General features: G+C 46.1%; 1 protein-coding gene across 5 annotated transcripts in view; it reads right to left on the bottom strand.

Annotated features, from left to right (window-relative positions):
• ZNF592 (zinc finger protein 592) overlaps window positions 1-21,259 on the bottom strand; it is a 55,097-nt gene extending 33,838 nt beyond the window's left edge. Inside the window, exons 1-2 of one of the 5 annotated variants that reach the window (XM_016927328.4) lie at window positions 21,094-21,259; window positions 4,600-4,708 (exon numbers count right to left, since the gene is read on the bottom strand). The gene's annotated coding sequence lies outside the window, so the exon portion shown is untranslated. Of the gene's footprint in view, window positions 1-4,599; window positions 4,709-15,965; window positions 17,975-20,557; window positions 20,864-21,093 lie in introns of those variants that run through there. The other 4 variants (XM_016927331.4, XM_016927330.4, XM_016927329.4 and 1 more) reach the window with 4 other exon arrangements.

Here is a 21,259-nt window from a genome sequence, read left to right as displayed (position 1 = left end):
CAACCCAACCATCAATCTTTATCCCTTTACACTGCTTTATTTTCTTCCCAGCACTTATCACCACCTAGCATATATTATGTAATTGTTCATTACCTTCTTGTCTTTCTGTAAATTCCAGTGTGTTTACAGGAAGGTAATCCACCATTAGAAAGAAGGAACAGGCCAGGCACAGTGGCTCATGCCTATAATTCCGGCACTTTGGGAGGCAGAGGTGGGCTGATCACCTGAGGTCAGGAGTTCAAGACCAGCCTCACCAACATGGTGAAACCCTGTCTCTACTAAAAATACAAAAATTAGCCAGGCATGGTGGTGGGCACCTGTAATCCCAGCTACTCAGGAGGCTGAGGCAGGAGAATTGCTTGAACTCAGGAAGTGGAGGTTGCAGTGAGCCACGATCGTGCTATTGCACTCCAGTCTGGGCAACAGACGGACACCATGTCTCAAAAAAAAATAAAAGAAAGGAGGAAGAACAATTTGACAAGCTCATTTGTCCAGAATTAAGATTGTTCAAGATAATCACAGATTCCCAAGTGGGCTTATTATGAATCAAACATTTTGCAAATATGCAAATTTTTGTTTCACTTTTTAAAATTTTAGAGAGACCTTCAGTGGTTATGGGACCTCGCCAGTGGGAAGGGGTCTACCTAAAGTACCCTTGTCTATGAATCCTGGATCCCTGTAATGGCTGATTAAATTAAATATTTTATCAGTGGGGGGTGCCTATTGGCCGATGTCCCATAAGGTCATTTGTTTTGAGGATGGGATCAGTGTGACACCAGAGGAAAGAAAAGCCTAGCTCTGAGAACCATAGGGAAGAGGTAGGTACAGGGTGGGAATGAGTCTTAAGAAAAAAAGACACAAAAGGCTGGGCACGGTGGCTCACGCCTGTAATCCCAGCACTTTGGGAAGCTGAGACGGGTGGATGACTTGAGGTCAGGAGTTCAAGACCAGCCTGGTCCACATGATGAAACCTTGTCTCTACTAAAAATACAAAAATTAGCCAGGTGTGGTGGTGCACACCTGTAATCCTAGCTACTCGGGAGGCTAAGGCGGGAGAATCGCTTGAACCCAGGAGGCAGAGGTTGTAGTGAGCTGGGATCGCGCCACTGCACTCCAGCCTCCAGCCTGGGCGACAGAGCACAACTGTCTCAAAAAAAAAAAAAAGAAAAGAAAAAAGAAAGAAAGAAAGAAAAGGAAAGAAGATAAGAAGATACTGGCTAGGCACTATGGCTCGTGGCTGTAATCCCAAGCGTGAGGCCAAGGCAGGTAGATCATTTGAGGCCAGGAGTTCAATACCAGCTGGGCAACATGGCAAAACCCCATCTCTACAAAAAAAAAAAAAAAAATTAAAATTAAAATTAGCTGGGCGTGGTGGCACATGTCTGTAGTCCCAGCTACTCAAAAGGCTGAGGTGGGAGGATTGCTTGAGCCTGGGAGGTTGAGGCTGCAGTGAGCTGTGATTGCACCATTGCACTCCAGGGTAGGTGACACAGCAAAACCCTGTCTCAGAAAAAAGAAAGAAAAGAAAAGAAAAGAAACAAATAAAAAAAAAGAAAATACGAGTCCGTGAACAAACTGAAATACCATTGAATTGTGCACTTTAAATGGGTAAATTGTATGGCATGTGAATTATATCTCAATAAAGCTGCTATATTTTTTAAAAGATAGAAAAAGACAGAACTGGAGGGAGCTGGGATTATACAAGACAATAAAACTGACTGGGACAAGCAGAAACTAGGCATAGGCAGCAAGCACAGTTTACACAGAGCTGACAATTTAGATACAAACTGATACTTTGTAACCCGTACCCCCTTTACCTTTCCTTATTTGCAAACAGATCTCAGCAATAACCTAGCACCACACTTTGTTAGAAGGAAACAGGACCCAGAGATTTGAGAAAAAGGAGGACAGGACTCCTCTTGTTCACACACCATCCTGGTGTGTTCCTCCCAGTAAACTTTGTAAATGCATCATCTCTTGGTAGTAGGGACCCCTAAATTTAAGCAAGAAGCCAGCAGCCTCAGACCTGCTGGGAACCAAGCCTCAACTTCCGACGCAAAGGACCCTAGAAAACAGTGTTGGCCGGGTACGGTGGCTCACATCTATAATTCCAGCACTTTGGGAGGCCGAGGCGGGCGGATCGCCTGAGCTCAGGAGTTCGAGACCACCCAGGCAACATGGTGAAACTAAAAATACAAAAAATCTCTACAAAAATACAAAAAAATTACTAAAAATACAAAAAAATTAACCGGGTGTGGTGGTGTACGCCTCTAGTCCCAGCTACTTGGGAGGCTGAGGCAGAAGAATCACTTGAGCCCCAGAGGCGAAGGCTGCAGTGAGCCGAGATCACGCCACTGCATTCCAGCTTGGGCTATGGAATGAGACTCCATCTCGGAAAAACAAAAAGAAAACAGAAAGTGGCCATTTCACAGGATCACTCTTTCTTTGGTGGTTTTGAGGGTGCCACCAGTCTTATCTACCACAGACAATCTACAGTTCCAAAGCCTCCTAAACTGACAGGTCTGGAGGGACACGAGGAGCATGCTATTACTCTTAGAGGCATCCCTATGGTTGCCTTAGATCACCACAGGAGTTTAGGAGCTGGTGAGTCAAAGGGCTGGTAAAGTTTCTCTCCCAAGTGTTCTGTTCTTATTCCCCTTTTCTTACACACACACACACACACACACACACACACACACTCTTTCTCATCCTCTCTCCCCCTATTCCTTCCTCCACGGTACACTTTCTCTCCCTCTCTTCTCTTCCCCTGTCCTCTCTCTCTCTGTCTCTCTATCCACCCCCCGACTCTCCAGCTCCTGCTCTCTCCCTCATGCCTCTCTTCCTCCCTCTTCTCTCCTTCCCCTCTCAACAGAGATCTGGGTGTGCTCTTTCACCATGACTGCTCAGACCTGAGGGAAGCCAGCCTTCAGCAAGAAAGTAGGGCCCCAGCCAAAGCAGCCTTTCACCAACAATCCAGCATGGCAACAGATCCAATATCCAGGTGTTCTGTATGTGCCTATTGTATGTCCCTGGTGATCCAAGGGAATGATAACCTAACATGTCCCTATGTGCCTTTCTATGATTAGACAAATGGACTATTAAGAGCCTTCACATAGTGAAATGTTTACAGATAAAATGATGTGACATTTGGAATTGGCCTCAAAATAACACAGGGCAAGAGGAAGAGAGCAAGGAGGGGACACATAAATGAAACAAGATTGACCATGTAGCCAGGCACGGTGGTGTGTGCTGTAGTCCCAGCTACTCGGGAGGCTGAGGTGGGAGGACTGCTTGAACCCAGGGGGTAAAGGCTGCAGTGAGTCTTGATCACACCACTGCACTCCAGCTTGGGTGACAGAGTGAGACCCTGTCTCAAAAAAACAAAACATAAAAAAAAAAAAAAAGGACCATGAATTGATAACTACCGAATCTGAGTGAGTACACAGAGGTTTATCATATTTTTTTTCTATATTTGTACATTTCAACACAATAGGGACCCACCCCTTGGCTAGTAGACTTTATGGGTCCAATCACACACTCATCAGGATGGCTATTATTTAAAAACAAAACAAGTCTGGGTGCGGTGGCTCATGCCTGTAATCCCTACACTTTAGGAGGCCGAGGCAGGCAGATCACAGGTCAAGAGATGGAGACCATCCTGGCCAACATGGTGAAACCCCGTCTCTACTGAAAATATAAAATTTAGCTGGGCATGGTGGCATGCACCTGTAGTCCCAGCTACTCAGGAGGCTGAGGCAGGAGAATGGCATGAACCCGGGAGGTGGAGGTTTCAGTGAGCCAAGGTCACATCACTGCACTCCAGTCTGGCAACAGAGCAAGACTCTGTCTCAAAAAAAACAAAACAAAACAAAAAAAAAACAATAATAACAAGTGCTAGTGAGGATGTGGAGAAATCAGATTCCTTGTGCATCGCTGGTAGGAATGTAAAATGGTGCAGCTGCTATAGAAAGCAGTTGGCAGTTCCTTAAAAAATTAAACAGAATTACCATATGATCCAGCAATTCCACTTCTGGGTATATACTCAAAAGAATTAAGAGCGGGAGGACACAAGATACTTGTACACCCATGTTCATAGCAGCATTATTCATAACACTCAAAGGTGGAAGTAACCCAAGTATCTATCAACAGATGAAAGGATAAACAAAATGTGGTATATACACACAATGGAATATCATTCAACTTTAAAAAGGAAGGAAATTCTGACACATGCTACAACAGACAAATACTGAATGATTCCACTTACATGAGGTCCCTAGAGTAGGCAAATTCATAGAGACAAGAAGTAGAATTGGTTGCCAGGGGTTAGCAGGAGAGAGAGAGGGAGTTACTGTTTAATAGGTACAGAGTTTTAGTATGAGATGATATCAGGTTCTGGAGATGGACAGTGGTGATGCTTGTACAACTGTGAATGTATTTAATGCCACTGAGCTGCACACTTAAAAATGGTAACTTTTGTTATATGTATTTTATCATCAGAAAAAAACAAAACAAAACAAAACAAAATCCAGGGAACAAAAAAATCTCATGTCCAAACTCTTGGCTTTTCAAGGCCAGTTCAGGTCAGCCTAGACATCATACCTTAGAGAGGATCTCAAAACAAGGGTGTGGCGAGCGTTGCTAGGGGAGCAGAGCTGCGGAGAAAGGAAAAACTTCTACCTAGGCACATGGTCTAGAGTCCAAACACCACCTAAGGAAAGAAGAAAAACAAAAATTTTTTTAAGTGGGTCTGAAGGTAAATGTTAGAGTAAGGAAAGATAGTTTAAAAAAACTAATAATAATAATCCAAGTGTAAGTAAGACCCTGAGAAAAATCCCCAAATGTAAATTCAAGCAGGCCACAAATGTAGTCAAAGACAAAACTTTTCCCAGCTCCACGTCTGCTCCCCTCCCTCTATTACAGGCTGGTGGTTTAGAGCACAGACTCCATCCAGGTTCAAATCCTAGTTCTACTACTTACTAGCCTTGAGACCTGGGGGAAGATTCTTCATCTCTGTCTGTTTCCCCATATGTAAAATGGGCTATTATAGGGATCAAATGAGTTAATATTTATAAAGCTCTTAAAACACTGTCTTTCACATAGCAAATACATGTTTGTTAAGTATTATGCCACCAACCTCAGTGGCCACCAAGCTTTCCCTCATAAGTTTTCAGAGTGCCCCAGAAATTGCATGCAGAGAGGACAGAAAGACAAGGGAAGTAAAGCCGGGTTTAGTTTACCCCTCCACACAACTCCTCCTCCAGTGCTCGGGATGCCCGCTGAAGCTGAAGAAGCAGAGGGCCAAGCAGGGGCCAGGGGGGCAGGTGAGCTGCAGAAATCATGGCAGGGGCAGATAGCAGTGTAGGAAGAGGTCAGCACAGAGCAGGTGATGAGAATGAGGGTCAAAAAGAGGAAAGTCGGTAGAACCCTTTTTTAAAAACTAGGTGATCCCTAACTGTAGCCAAACATGAGAATCACCTTGAGAACTTTGGAAGCTACTAATACTTGGCCACTACCCCTCTAAGATTCAGATTTAATTGACTAGCGTTGAGAAACACTGGTTAACGGCCCATCAACTACATATACCCACAAGTTACCTAATAAAAGGACTCATTCCCTGAATTTCTCGTTCTGCACATTCTCACTCTAATCCTGCATTCCCTCGCTTGACTTCATTTTTGTCCAGTTTTGACAGACCAACATTTAGTTTGGATTCTAAATAGTAATACAGACAATATTAATGTAAAAATGTAGAAGGGAAGGGAAAGAAACTAATTATCTCAATTCTACAGAAAGAAACTAGAGAAAACTTTCCTGAAGTTTTTCCTTTTATTTGGGCTTTCACATTTCAAAACATAAACTAACAAGCAGACACTGTGCTGTCCAAATGAGGACAAAAGTTAGAGATCAGGGGCCAAGGGGTGTCTTAGGTCTGCTGTCCAATAGTAAATAAATTGGGAGGTGCTCCAATGAGTATACCAGGTTATTTACTCCAGATTAACCTTGGTTCCTCTGGCCACCAGTTTCTGTTGGGTTATCCAGACAGTCTCTCTCACATGCGCAATCATGCAGTTTGGATGCAGAATGGCTAACAAACCTGAGTGTCAGGCTTCACTTCCAGGCTGGCTGCTTCTCCCAGGTCACCCTAATCACACACGCATGCTTGGATGTGTAGGAATCTTACAGTTTATAACACACTCTTCACACTGCACAAGGAACTCACCAGTGAGTGAACTAAGACTGGCACTCAGGCTCCTGCCTGCCCCCAAGGACCAAGCTGCCCCTGTACTTTGGACTCCAAACCAGCAGGTCAGTTTTCACATTTCAAGTTTCCCAACACACTCATCTTCCCAAGGTGCTACTGAATAGGGCACAAATTTTCCTTCAATTTGGTATTGAGACATTCACCACAGCCCTTGCCATAATGATGACACAACTTAGAGTGTTATAAGACCAAGATTAGACAACATTGCTCTAGAACACTGTTCTAGATTAGAGCTTCTTCCAACACTAGAAAGATTCAGGACTATCGGAGCCAAAGAGATTCTAGGAAACCATTAAATTTAAACCACTTACTCTACAAGCAAGGAAACTGAGGCCCAGAGAGGTGAGGTAATCAAATAAGAAAAGGGACATAAACTGAAGAGTTTTTATTACTGTGGAAGATTCCTGTTATTCCTGGCAAGGTCACGGGGCCCTTGCTTGCCCTTCCCATCAGAGCAGCTGAAGTCTCCTACTCACAGTTACCCTTCAAATCTCTCCACCAAATACAGGGGATAAGGCTTATTTAACCCTCAGACCAGTGCTTCTTAGACCTGGAGCGATCCTAATGCCTAACCCCAGCTCAGACCAATTAAACCAGAAATTACAGAAGTGGAGCCACCATAGGATCCCCAAAATCCGTACCTTCCCCCATGGGTTCCTTAAACCCTCCCCAGCCTGAAGGGCTTTTGCACTTGCTCTTTTCTCCAATCTGATTGCTCTTTTCTCAGATATCTGCGTGGCTCCCTCTCTCACTTCCTTCAGACCTCCGCTCAAAGGCCATTTAATCCATGAGATTTCTCTGACTTCTCAATTTAAAATAGAAGACCTGCCTCCCCACCAAACCCCTCATCCACCAAGCCTGCTTCATTTTTCTCCATAACACTTTTCACCATCTCTTATATTTTATCTTACTTAGTATCTATAAATGCATACAAACCAGAATGAGCCCTGTAAGAGTAAGATTTGTGTTTATTTTGTTCCTTGTTATATTTCCAGTGCCTAGAATAGTGCCTGGCACATAGCAGACCATCACATATATATTCTAAATGAACACATCAGGAACACAAATCTCAAAATATGACTCATACCAAAAGATCATAAAGAAGCAGCCGTTTGGTTGATTATACCAAAAACACTTCTTCACTGATCTCATCTTGGCACAACCCTTATCAAAAACAGGATAGAAGCCTAATGAAACAGAAACCATTCAGAAATACTTTCAGAAATAAGTATTTCTAGTCAATTAATCCAATCCAATGGGTTTGTTCGTCAAAGACAACTTGTTCTGAGAAATAAACATACGGAAACAGAAAATGAACTTGAAAGGTGATAGAACAAATGGCTTTCAGATATCATCTTAGCATATGTGCAGATTCAGAAGAAAGCCTGAGAGCACTGACAGCTGTACTCAGACAGGAAGAGTTTTCAGCAGACCAGAAAGAACAGACAGGCTCCCCTCCTGGGATTACAGCCCGTGAGGTGAAGGTGCCATCTGGGATACTATTGCCTGCTTACCCCCAGACCCCTCAACCTGATGAACACCTTCAGCAACCTGAGGATGACCCTTCCTTTTCCTTTCTCCTACTTACACCCCACCTGCTTCCAAAACTCACTTGAAACCACTGACAACACTTTAAACTCTACCACATCGGAAGCACTGGAAGCCTTTGTCAAGGCAGCCACACAGCAGTTGGGGAGCATCCCGCCATTACCAAGTCTCACTGATGTCATCTGTTCCATCCCATGTCTGCCGACCCCCTGGTCCTTGCTCTTTCCTTGCCCTCTCTGGTCTTTCCCTACTTGGTCATCCTGCAAATTTCTTTAAGACTAATCCTTCCCAAACACCATTTTTATCAGGTCACTTACTCTGCTCAAAAACTCCCTGGGCTGGGCATAGTGGTTTATGCCTGTAATCTCAGCACTTTGGGAGGCCAAGGTGGGTGGATCACCTGAGGTCAGGAGTTTGAGACTGGCCTGGCCAACATGGCGAAACCCCATCTCTACTAAAAATACAAAAAAATTAGCCAGGTGTGGTGACGCATGCCTGTAATCTCAGCTACTTAGGAGGCTGAGGCAAGAGAATTCCTTGAATCCGGGAGATGGAGGTTGCAGTGAGCCAAGATTGCGCCATTGCACCCCAATCTGGGCAACAAGAGGGAAACTCTGTCCTAAAAAAAAAAAAAACTTCTTCCTGTAGCCTACCATATTAGGTCCAAGCCCTGGGCCAGGCTTTCAAAAACCTCCATAATCTAGGCCTAAGACCAGGGCTACTGTGTTTTTCAGCAGCTGCCCCTCACTGGTCTTGCAGCACCAACTCACTGCCTCCCTGCTGAACAGCACCAGTAAGAGATGGGGTATAGAGACTGGAACAGACTGGACCATGTCTCTGAACTCCGTTCCTACTGAGAGCATCCTCTTCATCCTCCTCTCTTCCACCCAACCACACTCCTTCTCTCCTACTCCAGCTGCTAGCTACACTGCCCTTTGCTACCCTATCTCTACACCACACACACACCGCAGACATGCACGCATGTACTTTCATTCATTCAATAATATTGAGCACCATTACTGTGTGCCAGGCCTTGTTCTAGTCACTGTGGATACCACAGTGGATACCACAGTGAACAGAACAAATGAAATTCCTGCCCATGTAGAGCTGATAATCCACTGGAAGGAGACAGACATACAGAGACAGATTCATAAAAGTCATACTTATTCTCTTTCTCAACCAGGGCTCCTCATATGACATCAGAAGAGTGAATATATTCTCAGTTCTGAAGTGAGAGAGCAAGCCATGAGAATATGGGGGAGAAGAGGTTTTAGGCGGAGGGATGAACAAGAAGGAAGAGAAAGGCCCTGAAGCAGAAGGAGTAGGAGATATGGCTGGGAAGCAGATGATGGCAGGCCATTGCTAGGTCTTTGACTTTGACTCTAAGACGAAAGGGTACAGGAGGATTTGGAGTAGAAGAATGATGTGCTCAGACCAATATTTTATTTGTTGTAGGTGGTTCTTTTTTTTTTTTTTAACCACTTATCCTCAAATTCTATCAGACTGACATTTTAAAAGGATCACTCCCCTCTGCCTATCCATCTCAACTGTCTATCATTAGGAAGAATTACCAGAATTTCTTCCTGATTGTTCCCAAATTTTCTAAACTAAGCACATATTACTTTTTAAATGGGGGGGGGGGAATCTCCCCAATCCTTAAAGACTTGGCTCAAATTCCAACTCTGCCTCAAAACCCCTGTACAAGGCAGGGCTAGCCCATGCTGTATCCTATGTCCCAGCCAGCAGGAACACCAAGGTGGGCCCAGAGTCAGCAATGAGGTGGTACAACAACATTCACTGCAGGAACTGATATGAATGAATGTTTCTTTTGCTGCCCTCACTTCTCCCCTCCCATGCAGAAGTGTGTCCCTTCAGACACTCTTGCCCCCAAGTGCCTGCGTGGGTCCCAGTCTTTCTCTCAGTTGACTTAATTAATTCCTGGTAATTAAACCTACTGTTTGGTGATGATGTACTAAGAGTATGACCTCTCCCAGGGGGTATAAATAATTTAAAACAGGACTCTAAGATGGAAATGCAAAAGCCTTAGACTCAGAGGAATGGAGCTATAATGATGGAATGACAGACACTGGGGTTCATACTTTGTGGATAGGAGGCCAGCTTCTCCTAAAGGGCACAGCACTTAGGAAGCAGCGTCAAGGGGAGACAAGTAATGAAAGATCAGAATACTTCATGGCCACCACCTCTCTCCTCCCAAATGGCCATTCAATACATTTTGGGTACTAGAGTATGTTCCCTAGAGGTAATCCCAGCCATCTCAGAGGGTGACCTGTGTGCCAATAACCACCACCCTCAGAAAGAAAAGCCCCCTTAAGACACTTCTGGTCTGAAAGCAAATTGTTCTCTAATTGCTTTCAGTGGGGGAAATCCTGGAGGGCGAAGTTCATCTCACATGATTCTTTTATGCTCTACAGAGCACCAACTCTGGATTGGGTCCACAGTTGCTTTTATAAGCAACTGTGGAATACTGTTCTTAATTAGAATGTTTACTTATATTTAAAATCTTGAGGGTGTTCCTTTAGCAAGGCAAAGGGCATAGGGAGACCATAAGAAGAGGCTTTAAGGTAGGTATCTACTGTAACTGAATTGGCAAAAAAGAGTAGAATGCTGTTGCAAAAAGGTTCCAGAAAATTTTTAGTTAGCTAGAGACAAAGTCCCCCTCTGTCACCTAGACTGGAGTGCAGAGGCATAATCACGGCTCACTACATCCTAGACTTCCCAGCCTTGGGTGATTCTCCCACCTCAGCCTCCCAAGTAGCTAGGACTGAATACGGGTCTGTGCCACTATGCCCAGCTTTTTTTTTTTTTTTTTTTTTGTATTTTCAGTAGCGATGGGGTTTTGCTATGTTACCTAGGCTAGTCTCAAACTCCTGGGCTCAAGCAATCCACCCACCTCAGCCCCCAAAAGTGCTGGGATTACAGGTGTGAGCCACCTTACCTGGCCTCCCCAAGACTTTAAATACAAGTAAACATGCTAATTAAGAATAATAGGCCAGGCGCCATGGCTCTCACCTGTAAGCCCAGCATTTTGGGATGCCAAGAGGGGCCGATTGCCTAGCTCAGGAGTTCAAGACCAGCCTGGGCAACATGGCAAAACCCCATCTCTACAAAAAAATACAAAAAAATTAGCTGGTGTGGTGGTGCACGCTGTAGTCCCAGCTACTTGGGTGACTGAGGTGGGAGGATCACCTAAGCCTGGTTGGTCGAAGCTGCAGTGAGCCATGATCACGCCACTGCACTACAGTCTAGACAACAGAGTGAGACGGTCTCAAAAAAAATTTTTTTTTTAAAGGATTAACGGGGCCGGGCGCTGTGGCTCATGCCTGTAATCCCAGCACTTTGGGAGGCCGAGGCGGGTGGATCACAAGGTCAGAAGTTCGAGACCAGCCTGGCCAAGATGGTGAAACCCCATCTCTACTAAAAAAAATAAAAAATTAGCCGGGCGTGGTGGCAGGTGCCTGTAGTCCCAGCTACTAGGGAGGCTGAGGCAGGAGAATTCCTTGAACCTGGGAGGCGGAGGTTGCAGTGAGCCGAGATCGTGCCACTGCACTCTAGCCTGGGCGACAGAGCAAGACTCCATTTCAAAAAAAAAAAAAAGGATTAATGGCTGGGCACAGTGGCTCACGCCTGTAATCCTAGCACTTTGGGAGGCCGAGGTGGGCGGACTGCCTGAGCTCAGGAGTATGAGACCAGCCTGGGCAACATGGTGCAACCCCATCTCTACTAAAATACAAAAAAAAAAAGCCAGACATGGCAGCGTGTGCCTGTAGTCCCAGCTACTTGGGAGGCTGAGGCAGGAGAATTGCTTGAACCTGGGAGGTGAAGATTGCAGTGAGCTGAGATCATGCCACTGCACTCTAGCCTGGGGGACAGAGTGAGACTCCATCTCAAAAAAAAAAAAAAAAAAAAAAAGATTAATGGCAGCCAGGCACAGTGACTCACACCTGTAATCCCACATTTTGGGAGGCCGAGGTGGAAGGATCGCTTCAAGCCAGGAGTTTGAAACCAGCCTGGTCAACACAGCGAGATCCTGTCTCTACAAAATAAATAAAAAAATAAAACTAATTAACCAGGCATTGTGGCCCATGCCTGTAGTTCCCACTCTGGAGGCTGAGGTGTAAGGATTGTTTGAGCCCAGGAGGTCAAGACTGTAATGAGCTATGATTGCACCACTGCACTCCAACTCCAGCCTGGGTGACAGTGCTGGACCCTATCTCGAAAGAAAAGAAAGAAAGAAAAGAAAGAAAAGAAAGAAAAGAAAGAAAGAAAGAAAGAAAGAAAGAAAGAAAGAAAAAAGAAAAGAAAAGAAAAGAATAATGATCAGGGACAGTGGTACACCTGTAGTCCCAGATACTTGGGAAGGTGAGGGCCAGATGCTGTGGCTCATGCCTGTAATCCCAGCACTTTGTGAAGCTAAGGTGGAAGGATTATTTGAAGCCAGGAGTTCGAGACTGACTTGGTCAATATAGCAAGACCCCATCATCACTACAAAAATAATTTTTTTTTTTAATTGAGACAGTCTCACTCTGTCACCCATGCCAGAGTACACTGGCGTAATCTCGACTCACTGCAACCTCTACCTCCCAGGTTCAAGCGATTCTCCCACCTCAGCCTCCCGAGTAGTTGGGACTACAGGCGCACACCACCATGGCCAGCTACATTATTGTATTTTTAGTAGAGACGGGGTTTCACCATGTTGGCCAGGCTGGTCTCGAACTCCTGACCTCAAGTGATCCACCCGCCTCGGCCTCCCAAAGTACTGGGATTACAGGAGTGAGCCACTCTGCCCAGCAAAAAAAAATTTTTAAAGGGAGGATCGTTTGAGCCTAGGATTTCGAATCCAGCCAGGGCAATGTAGCAAGACTCCTATCTCTTAAAATATATATATAATATTTGTAAGGGCCTAAAGATTTATAGCCTTAATAAAGTATTAAATGGTGATAGTTTTTATAATCTCAGCCAGTTAAGTTCAAGTCTGGGGAGGATAACAGCACAAAGGCAGATAGCAGCCCAGCCACATAGACCAGAGCTTTGGCTGGGCCAAGCCCAGAAAAATCTGAACTGCTCAGTGCCCACCCCTGGGCCCCCTTTTCTGAAAATGCCAAAGCTCTGCCTCAAATGTGTCATCAGGCCCTACAATGTCCCTGAGATGGCTTGCAGTTACAATGGACACCTACCTTCAAAACCTCTCTGTGTAGTTTCACTCTGCCCTTTGGCTTGTAAAGGAATACCCTCAATTTCAGGAACTGAACTGACAAAAAAGTAGAATGTTGTAAACTACAGCAAACCAGGGGAATAAAAGCGGAGCCAGAGTCCACTCTGCTGGCTCACATTGGCTCTAGCTTGCCAAGGGCAATGTGGGTAAAATGTTCCTGTATCCAAAGACTAGCTGTAAGGAGCAGCCCTCCACCTTGCCCCTAGTATGAGCTAAACCCCTAAAAGGGGGGAAATCCCAGGAATGCATGTGAGGGTTACAAATGGGAACTCTCTCTCTTAACAGTCCCTTGATCCCCAGGTTGTAACATCAAGGCCTCTAGAATCCCCATGCTGATGTGTGAGAGACTGAGCCCAATGGTCCATAGGAGGCAGCTCAGAGCCACACCAGAAAAGGAATGATTTCTTTAGAAACACCCCTAAAGAAAGCAACCAACTAATGAAGCTAGAAGCCAAGTCACACTCTACTCATCAGCTCCTCCCAGATAGGTGCAGCCCTGCCTCTCTGAATTCAGGGACTATCCCAATCAGAGGTGCTAGCCTAATCCACCTGTTTGAATGCATATCTAACAAAAGCATCTTACCCTGAGAGTGACAGAGGAGGCCAACTCCAACATCATACATCTCTATAGGGACATAGTTCTAGGCAGTTTTTGAGGTTTTTTTTTTTTTTTTTTGAGACGGAGTCCCGCTCTTTAGCCCAGGCCGGATTGCAGTGGCACAATCTTGGCTCACTGCAAGCTCCGCCTCCCAGGTTCACGCCATTCTCCTGCCTCAGCCTCCCGAGTAGCTGGGACTACAGGCGCCCGCCACCGCGCCCGGCTAATTTTTTGTATTTTTAGTAGAGACGGGGTTTCACCGTGTTAGCCAAGATGGTCTCGATCTCCTGACCTTGTGATCCGCCCGCCTCGGCCTCCCAAAGTGCTGGGATTACAGGTGTGAGCCACCGCGCCCAGCCAGTTTTTGAGTTTTTGCTTTAGGGCATTCAATGTTTGTCTCCAAAATGAAATTCGGCTTATAGGATGCTTGTTTGTTTTTGTAAAGATGATATATGTGTCTGTATAAAATTCAAATGATAGGAAGAAAATATAAAGAATAAAGTAAAAACCACCCCAATCCCTCCACTCAGAGGTAAGATCTTACTGTAAACTCTGTCCTTACAGAGAAGCAAGTCTATTCTGAGTTAGCCCTGGGATGTAGGTCTCGTGTTCTCTGGATGAGACTGTGGATTTATTTTTATGGAGGAAGACCCTTAACGCCACCTCTGGACTACTCAAAAAAGTTTCAAGCTGGGCACAGTGGTGCATGTCTATAGTCCCAGCTACTCAAGAGGCTAAGGCAGGAGGATTGCTTGAGCCCAGGAGTTTGAGGCTAGCCTAGGCAATATAGAGACCTCATCTCTTAAAAAAATATAAAAAAATTTTAAAGAAACTTTTTTAAAGTTTTCAAATCTCAGCCAGGTGCAGTGACTCATGCCTGTAATCCTAGCACTTTGGGAGGCAGAGGCAGGAGGATCACTTGAAGTTAACAGTTTGACACCAGCTTGGCCAACATGGTGAAACCCCAACTCTACTAAAAAAAAAAAAATTAGCTGGGTGTGGTGATGGACGCCTGTAGTCCCAGCTACTCCGGAGGCTGAGATCACCTGAACCTGGGAGGCAGAGGTTGCAGTGAGCTGAGATCGCACCACTGCACTCCAGCCTGGGCAACAGAGTGACACTCTGCCATGAAAAAAAAAAAAAAAAAAACTCAGGGGATTGCAATAATCCTAGACCTCTCAAAAATAAAAAGTTAAAGTCATGCAGTCCCCCTGCGCCACCACACATACTGATTGGAGACCAGAAGTTAATCTGTTCAGCAGACATACTCCTTTTCTTCACTCAACACAGTGGCAGTCATTCTACAATCTATCACACACATAGACATTATCATCCTTTTCATCCCCCAGAGTGTGTTGATGAGAGAAAGGGAGCCACCATTACCTCTCTTTTTTTTTTTTTTTTTTTTTAAGAGACGGGGTCTTTCAATGTTGCCCAGACTGGTCTCGAACTCCTGGGATCAAGCAATTCTCCCACCTCAGCACTCCCAAAGTGCTGGGATTACAGGTGTAAACCACCATGCCGGGCCCCACCATCATCACCTTTGTTTTTTGAAATGGAATCTAGCTCTGTAGCCTAGGCTGGAGTGCAGTGGCACAATCTTGGCTCACTGCAACGTCAGCCTCCTGGGCTCAAGCAATTCTCCTGCCTCAGCCTCCCAAGTAGCTGGGACTACAGGCGTGTGCCACCACAATCAGCTTATTTTTGTATTTTTAGTAGAGATGGGATTTTACCATATTGGCCAGGCTGGTCTTGAACTCCTGACCTCAAGTGATCCGCCCACCTCAGCCTCCCAAAGTACTGCTGGGATTACAAGCACGAGCCACCGTGCCCAGCTGCCCATTATTACCTCTGGATTTAACACTTTCAGAATCTGAAATGGAAAAGGTAAGGAACTTAACCAAAGTCACGCAGTGACCAGGGGACGACAGCCCATAAGTGCTGACAGCTTTGAGGAATGACTGCCGTGGCACCAAACTCGAAAGGTATTCATTAACTTTTCTCTGAGCCATAAAAAGGATCAAATGTGTCATTTCAACAAACACACACACAAATTCCCCTGCTGTTAAACAAAAGCAAATGGTTGGCTGAAGTAGCACTCTGATCCTCTGAAAACATTTCCCAAAAGTAATTAGCTAATGGATAACACATCCTACACCCTTGGAGCAAGCGAAGGGAGGCCGCTGGACCAGATGCCCACAAATGAAAACACACAGATTTTGGGTACATGCAATTGCTCTACCTCAAGGACATCAACATTCAGAACTCTCTCCTATTCAGGATGTTCCTATTTTTTAAGAAAAGAAAAGTTTAAACAAACTTACATGTAAAGATAGGAATAAGGCCAGGCATAGGGGCTCATGCCTGTAATCCCAGCACTTTAGGAGGCCAAGGCAGGCAGATCATTTGAGGTCAGGAGTTCAAGACCAGGCTGGCCAACATGGTGAAACCCCGTCTCTACTAAAAATACAAAAATTAGCTGGGTGTGGTGGTGCACGCCTGTAGTCCCAGCTACTCAGGAGGCTGAGGCAGGAGAATCGCTGGAATCCGGGAGGTGGAGGTTGCAGGGAGCCAAGATGGCACCATTGAACTCCAGCCTGGGCAACAGAGTGAGACTCCATCTCAAAAATAAAATAAGAAAATAAATTAAATTAAATTAAAACTCACCATGATCTGGCTGAGTTGAGGGTGGGAATTGTTTTCTTTTCTGTCTCCAATGTGTAGGGAAGATAAAGATCCTAAATCAGTGTTTCCTTCACATGCAGCCAAAAGCCCCCTACCTCCTCCAAGAGTTCACAGACCTCTGTTCTCAGAACAACTTCCGACGCATCTGCCCACAACCACTGCTAGCCACAAATTTACCCGCACTACTTAGAATCTGCATACCTTCTCCATTAACCTAACTCTATGGAACGCTCCTTTCTGATATTTTATTTCTATTATTCGTCCCATTCCTTAAGTTTCACAAATACAGGATCCCACATAAACAATACAGAATTATTCATTCTATCAATTAATAATCATTGTTGACTATACTAAACAGTGCTTGAGGAAAGATTATGTTAACAGAAAGGGTTCGTTTTCATGGAGCCTGAGAAAAACAAACAGGAATTGAGGAGCAAGTGTTTGTTAGTATGTCCCAGCCCTGGCCAGAAAGTGAGGAGCAATGGCCAGAGGACAGAAACATCTGTCACTCTGCAGTTTCATTTCTCATGGTCAGTTAATATCCTAAGTTTATTCAGGAGTCTCTTCCAAGTTTGGTTAGTGAGTCAGTCTCTCTGGATCCAATCAGCTCTGAGCACTTTACAAAACTAAATTTCTGGTCTACGAAGCAGAGAAACAGATCCTGAAGCACAGTGATGCCCCCCAAATAAAGCTGCCCCACGATAACATCTATCTCCACTCTCTAACTGCAACGCCTATCATGGGATGTATGTGATGTATCTAAGACTCTCTGGTAGCTCCCCATGGCTTACAGAATAAAATCCAAACTCCTTGACCTGCCTTTCACAGCCCCAACTTAGCTTTCCAGCCTCATCCCCAAACACTGGGGGCTACCATGGCTCCATGCTTTCATACCTATGATTCTATCTACCTAGAATGTTCTTTGCTCAATCTTATTTGCCTGTAAAACTATTCTTCCTCCAAAGCCTAGTTCAAAAGTCACCTCCTCCCTGAAGCCTTTCCTATTTACCCAGGGATTTCATTCTTACTGTTTCAAACAGCTCTTTAACCGCAACTGTGCTAGAGAACTTAAGTACACTGTAACTCATCCTTTAAAATATTTGAGCTCCACTGGATACTCTGAGCTCCAGGAAGAAACTCACTATGTATCCCACAAGTTCTTATACAGTGTCAAGCCTGAAATGGGAGCTTGATGTTGAATGACTGATCACATGGAACATGGCATTAAGTTATTAAGAGAAGATGAGAGGAAAAAAAAGTCACACGAAATTCAAGAAATAAATTATCTATACATTTAATCTCATTCAAAATGACCACAGTATGACTGAGATGCAACGTGGATATTTCAAACATTTAAATAATAAAACCAAAGGCCTGACTGGTGGCTCATGTCTGCAATCCCAGCACTTTGGGAGGTGGAGGTGGGAGGATCACTTGAGGCCAGGAGTTCAAGGCCAGCCTGGGCAGCATAGTGAGACACTGTCTCTAGTTTTTTTTGTTGTTGTTGTTTTCGTTTGTTTGTTTTTTGAGATGGAGTCTCGCTCTGTCACCCAGGCTAGAGTGCAGTAGCTCAATCTCAGCTCACTGCAACCTTCACCTCCCAGGTTAAAGCAATTCTCCTGCCTCAGCCTCCTGAGAAGCTGGGACTACAGGCGCGTGCCACCATGCCCAGCTAATTTTTATATTTTTAGTAGAGACAGGGTTTCGCCATGTTGGCCAGGCTGGCCTCGAACTCCTGACCTTAGGTGATCCACCCGCCTCAGTGTCCCAAAGTGCTGGGATTACAGACATGAGCCACCGCATCCAGCTTGTCTCCAGTTTAAAAAAAAAAAAAGTAATAAAAATTTTTAAAATAATAAAAGCAACTAATATTTGAACCCAGTGCTCAACTGTTTACATGACTTAATCTGTACAACAACTGTATGAGAGAGTTTTATCTGCACTTAAAATGAGCAAACTGAGGCACAAGAGAGGCTAAATAACTCAAGATCATTGGTTAGCAAGTGACAGGAGCAAAATGCAAACTTCAGTGGTCTGGCTCCAGAGCCAGTGGGCTCTGAATTCAGGCAGACGTGCTTTGAATCCAGGCTATGTTACAAATGTGGCTTTGAATAAGTCATCTATCCCCTCTGCATTTATTTCTTTGTAAAATGGGTATGATAACCTCTTTTTCTTAGGGTGTAGAGAGGACTAAGTTAAATACAATAATGTATGCGGAAGTCTTTAAAATTGGTTCTCCCACCTGGCAGGTACTCCATAAATGTTAATTCATTTTTGCCTTCCCTTCCTAAAAGCTGGATGAAGCAGACTCACAGAGGCAAAGGATCTCCCCCAGACTGCTTGAGGCTTTTCCAAACAGATCAGGTAGTTAAGCCACTCAACCCAGAAAGCCTTGCCTTACCTGCTTATCTCAAAAGTCCATTCCCTGCACAGGGGCTAGACACCTTTTAAAATGTAAATATCATGTCATTCCCTTAAACCCTTCAAAGGTTCCTAATTACACTGGAGATACAAACCAAACTAAGGAGGGAGGCATTCTGCCCCCAAGGCCCCATTGCTCTAATTTGGCCCTAGTCTCCAGACTAATCTCCCCTCTCCCTTTCCCCCTCCAGCCCCACAGGCCTCTTTCACTTCCTCCTTGCTACAGTCAGCTCCACACATGGTTAACTCTTAACCCTCCTTCAGATCTTGGCCTAAACATCACTTCCCCAGGGAAGGCTTCCCTGAGCCCCCAACTCAAATCGGTCTCTTACCCCTCTCTTCAGCTTTCTCTTCTTATATTCACTATAGTTTGAATTATTAGTTTACCACTTCCTTCAAAGTTTTACTCGAAAGACACCTTCTTAGGAAGCCTTCCCAGGCCACCGTATAATATAAATTCAACTACCACCCCTGATACCTCAGATTCTCCTTCCCTGCTTCCTTCTTCTCCTTAGCATTTCACACTTTTTAACAGACTACATTTTTGTTATATATTTTATTTATTGTCTTCTCCCCCACTCCCATGAAAGCACCACAAGGGCAATCATTTTTGCTTTCTTTGTTCACTGCATCTAGAACAATGCCTAACACATATTTGTTGACAAATATTTGTTGTTGAATAAATTTCCACGACTATTTATTTATTTTGAGATGGAGTCTCACTCTGTAGCCCAAGCTAGAGTGCAACGGCACGATCTCAGGTCACTGCAACCTCCGCCTCCCGGGTTCAAGCAATTATCGTGCCTCAGCCTCCCAAGTAGCTGGGATTACAGGCATGCACCACCACACCCGGCTAATTTTGTATTTTTTTAGTGGAGACGGGGTTTCACCATGTTGGTCAGGCTGGTCTCGAACTCCTGATCTCAGGCGATCCACCCGCCTCGGCCTCCCAAAGTGCTGGGATTACAGGCGCGAGCCACCGCGCCCGGCCACGACTATTAATTATTAGACTTTCCCAATGGCTAAGAACTAAAACATGGTATCTTTCTGGCTTACCAATGTACTCCCAACACCTAGCTCAGTGCCTGGCACAGAGTAAGTGCTCAGTAAAAATTTATGTAATGAATCAAAGCCACAACTAGTTGAAAAATTGGAAAATGATCAAAATGGACGCACTAGCACCACACTTCTGTCCCTTTCACTGTGTAACGTAACAGTGAGGTTGAGGAAACAGACTACTGAAATACCACCAAGCATCCACCAGGCCAGGAATCTGTCTGTCCACATCCTCCGCACTCTGCCACACTGTGCACCACACTGCATCCGCGACAGAAGCACCCTACAGGCCCTCCATGAGCACAGGCCTGAACTCAAGTGGGCAAACCATAAGCCAAATACCGTCTTACTCCCCAAGTCCCATTCTTCTACTGCCAGTCCTATTCTAGACTAGTCCTGGATGCCAAACATGCTTCCCTGGGTGGGCCTGTGGACTTATTCCAATCCAGGACCTTTAATGCCACCTTTGGCCTACTCAAAAAATGGTTTAAAATCCCTAAACAGCTTCAATAATCCTGCAGTACTCAGGAGCAGGCATACCTAAGGTCATACGGACCCCTCCCCCTCACAAACGCTGATCCAAGGCCAGGAGGCCATCTGTCCAGCAGACGCTCTCCTGTCCTCCCTCAGGTCACACTGAGCCTCCCGCCAACCCCCTCGTTGGCAGGAAGAGCCCTTGCAGAGAGACAATTTTCACCCTGATCAACAGGCCTGGTCACCCCTGAGGACCCCAACTCTGGAGCTCTAGGAATACCTGTCTGCTCCGGGAGAAACCTTCCTCAGGGTCAGAACTTGGGCTCAGGGGAGGGGAGTACTGAGGGGCGCCAAAGAGGGTCGTTCCCCGAAGTGTCTGCCCTGTGACGGCGACAGCTCTTCGGGCGGCGGGGACGGTCGGGCTGACAGGCCGTCCCAGAGGGAGAAAGTGGCACCGTTATCCGTGCCCGGGCTGGGGGCCGCCGGCTATCGCCGAGGGCCGCCGCACGTCCCGCCCAGCGCGGAGGACAGCAGCGTGCCCGGCCTGCCAAGGAGCGGCGGTCGCAGCGGCGGTCGCAGCGGCGGAAGGGGCCGGCGCCCGACGGCCGGGGGCGGGGTGGGGTGGCGGCCCGGGCCCGCCAGGCGGCGGTCGGGGGAAGTGGCTGCCGCCTCTGGCGGCGGGCAGGGTCCGCCAGGCTGCAGGGCCGGGCCGCGGCTCGGGCTCGGACTCGGTCCCGGCTGCGATCCTCCCGGGCCCAGGCTGGGGCTGCCCCGGCCCGCAGGCCCCGCTCGGCCCGGCCCGCGGGGGGCGCTTACCTGGCGGCGGCGGCGGCGGCGACTGCAGGCCAGAGTCTCGGCCGTGCGCGTCCCCAGCGCCGGCTGCGGGAGCCACAACATGGCGACGGCGATGGCGGGCGGGGCTGCGGCTCCGGGGGCGGAGCGGGGGCGGGAGCCGGCCTGGCGGCGGGACCTGGCTGGGGCT

Source organism: Pan troglodytes, chromosome 16, assembly GCF_028858775.2.
Source record: "Pan troglodytes isolate AG18354 chromosome 16, NHGRI_mPanTro3-v2.0_pri, whole genome shotgun sequence".
In the NCBI taxonomy this organism is placed as follows: domain Eukaryota; kingdom Metazoa; phylum Chordata; class Mammalia; order Primates; family Hominidae; genus Pan; species Pan troglodytes.
This window is presented reverse-complemented; position numbering and strand designations above follow the sequence as displayed.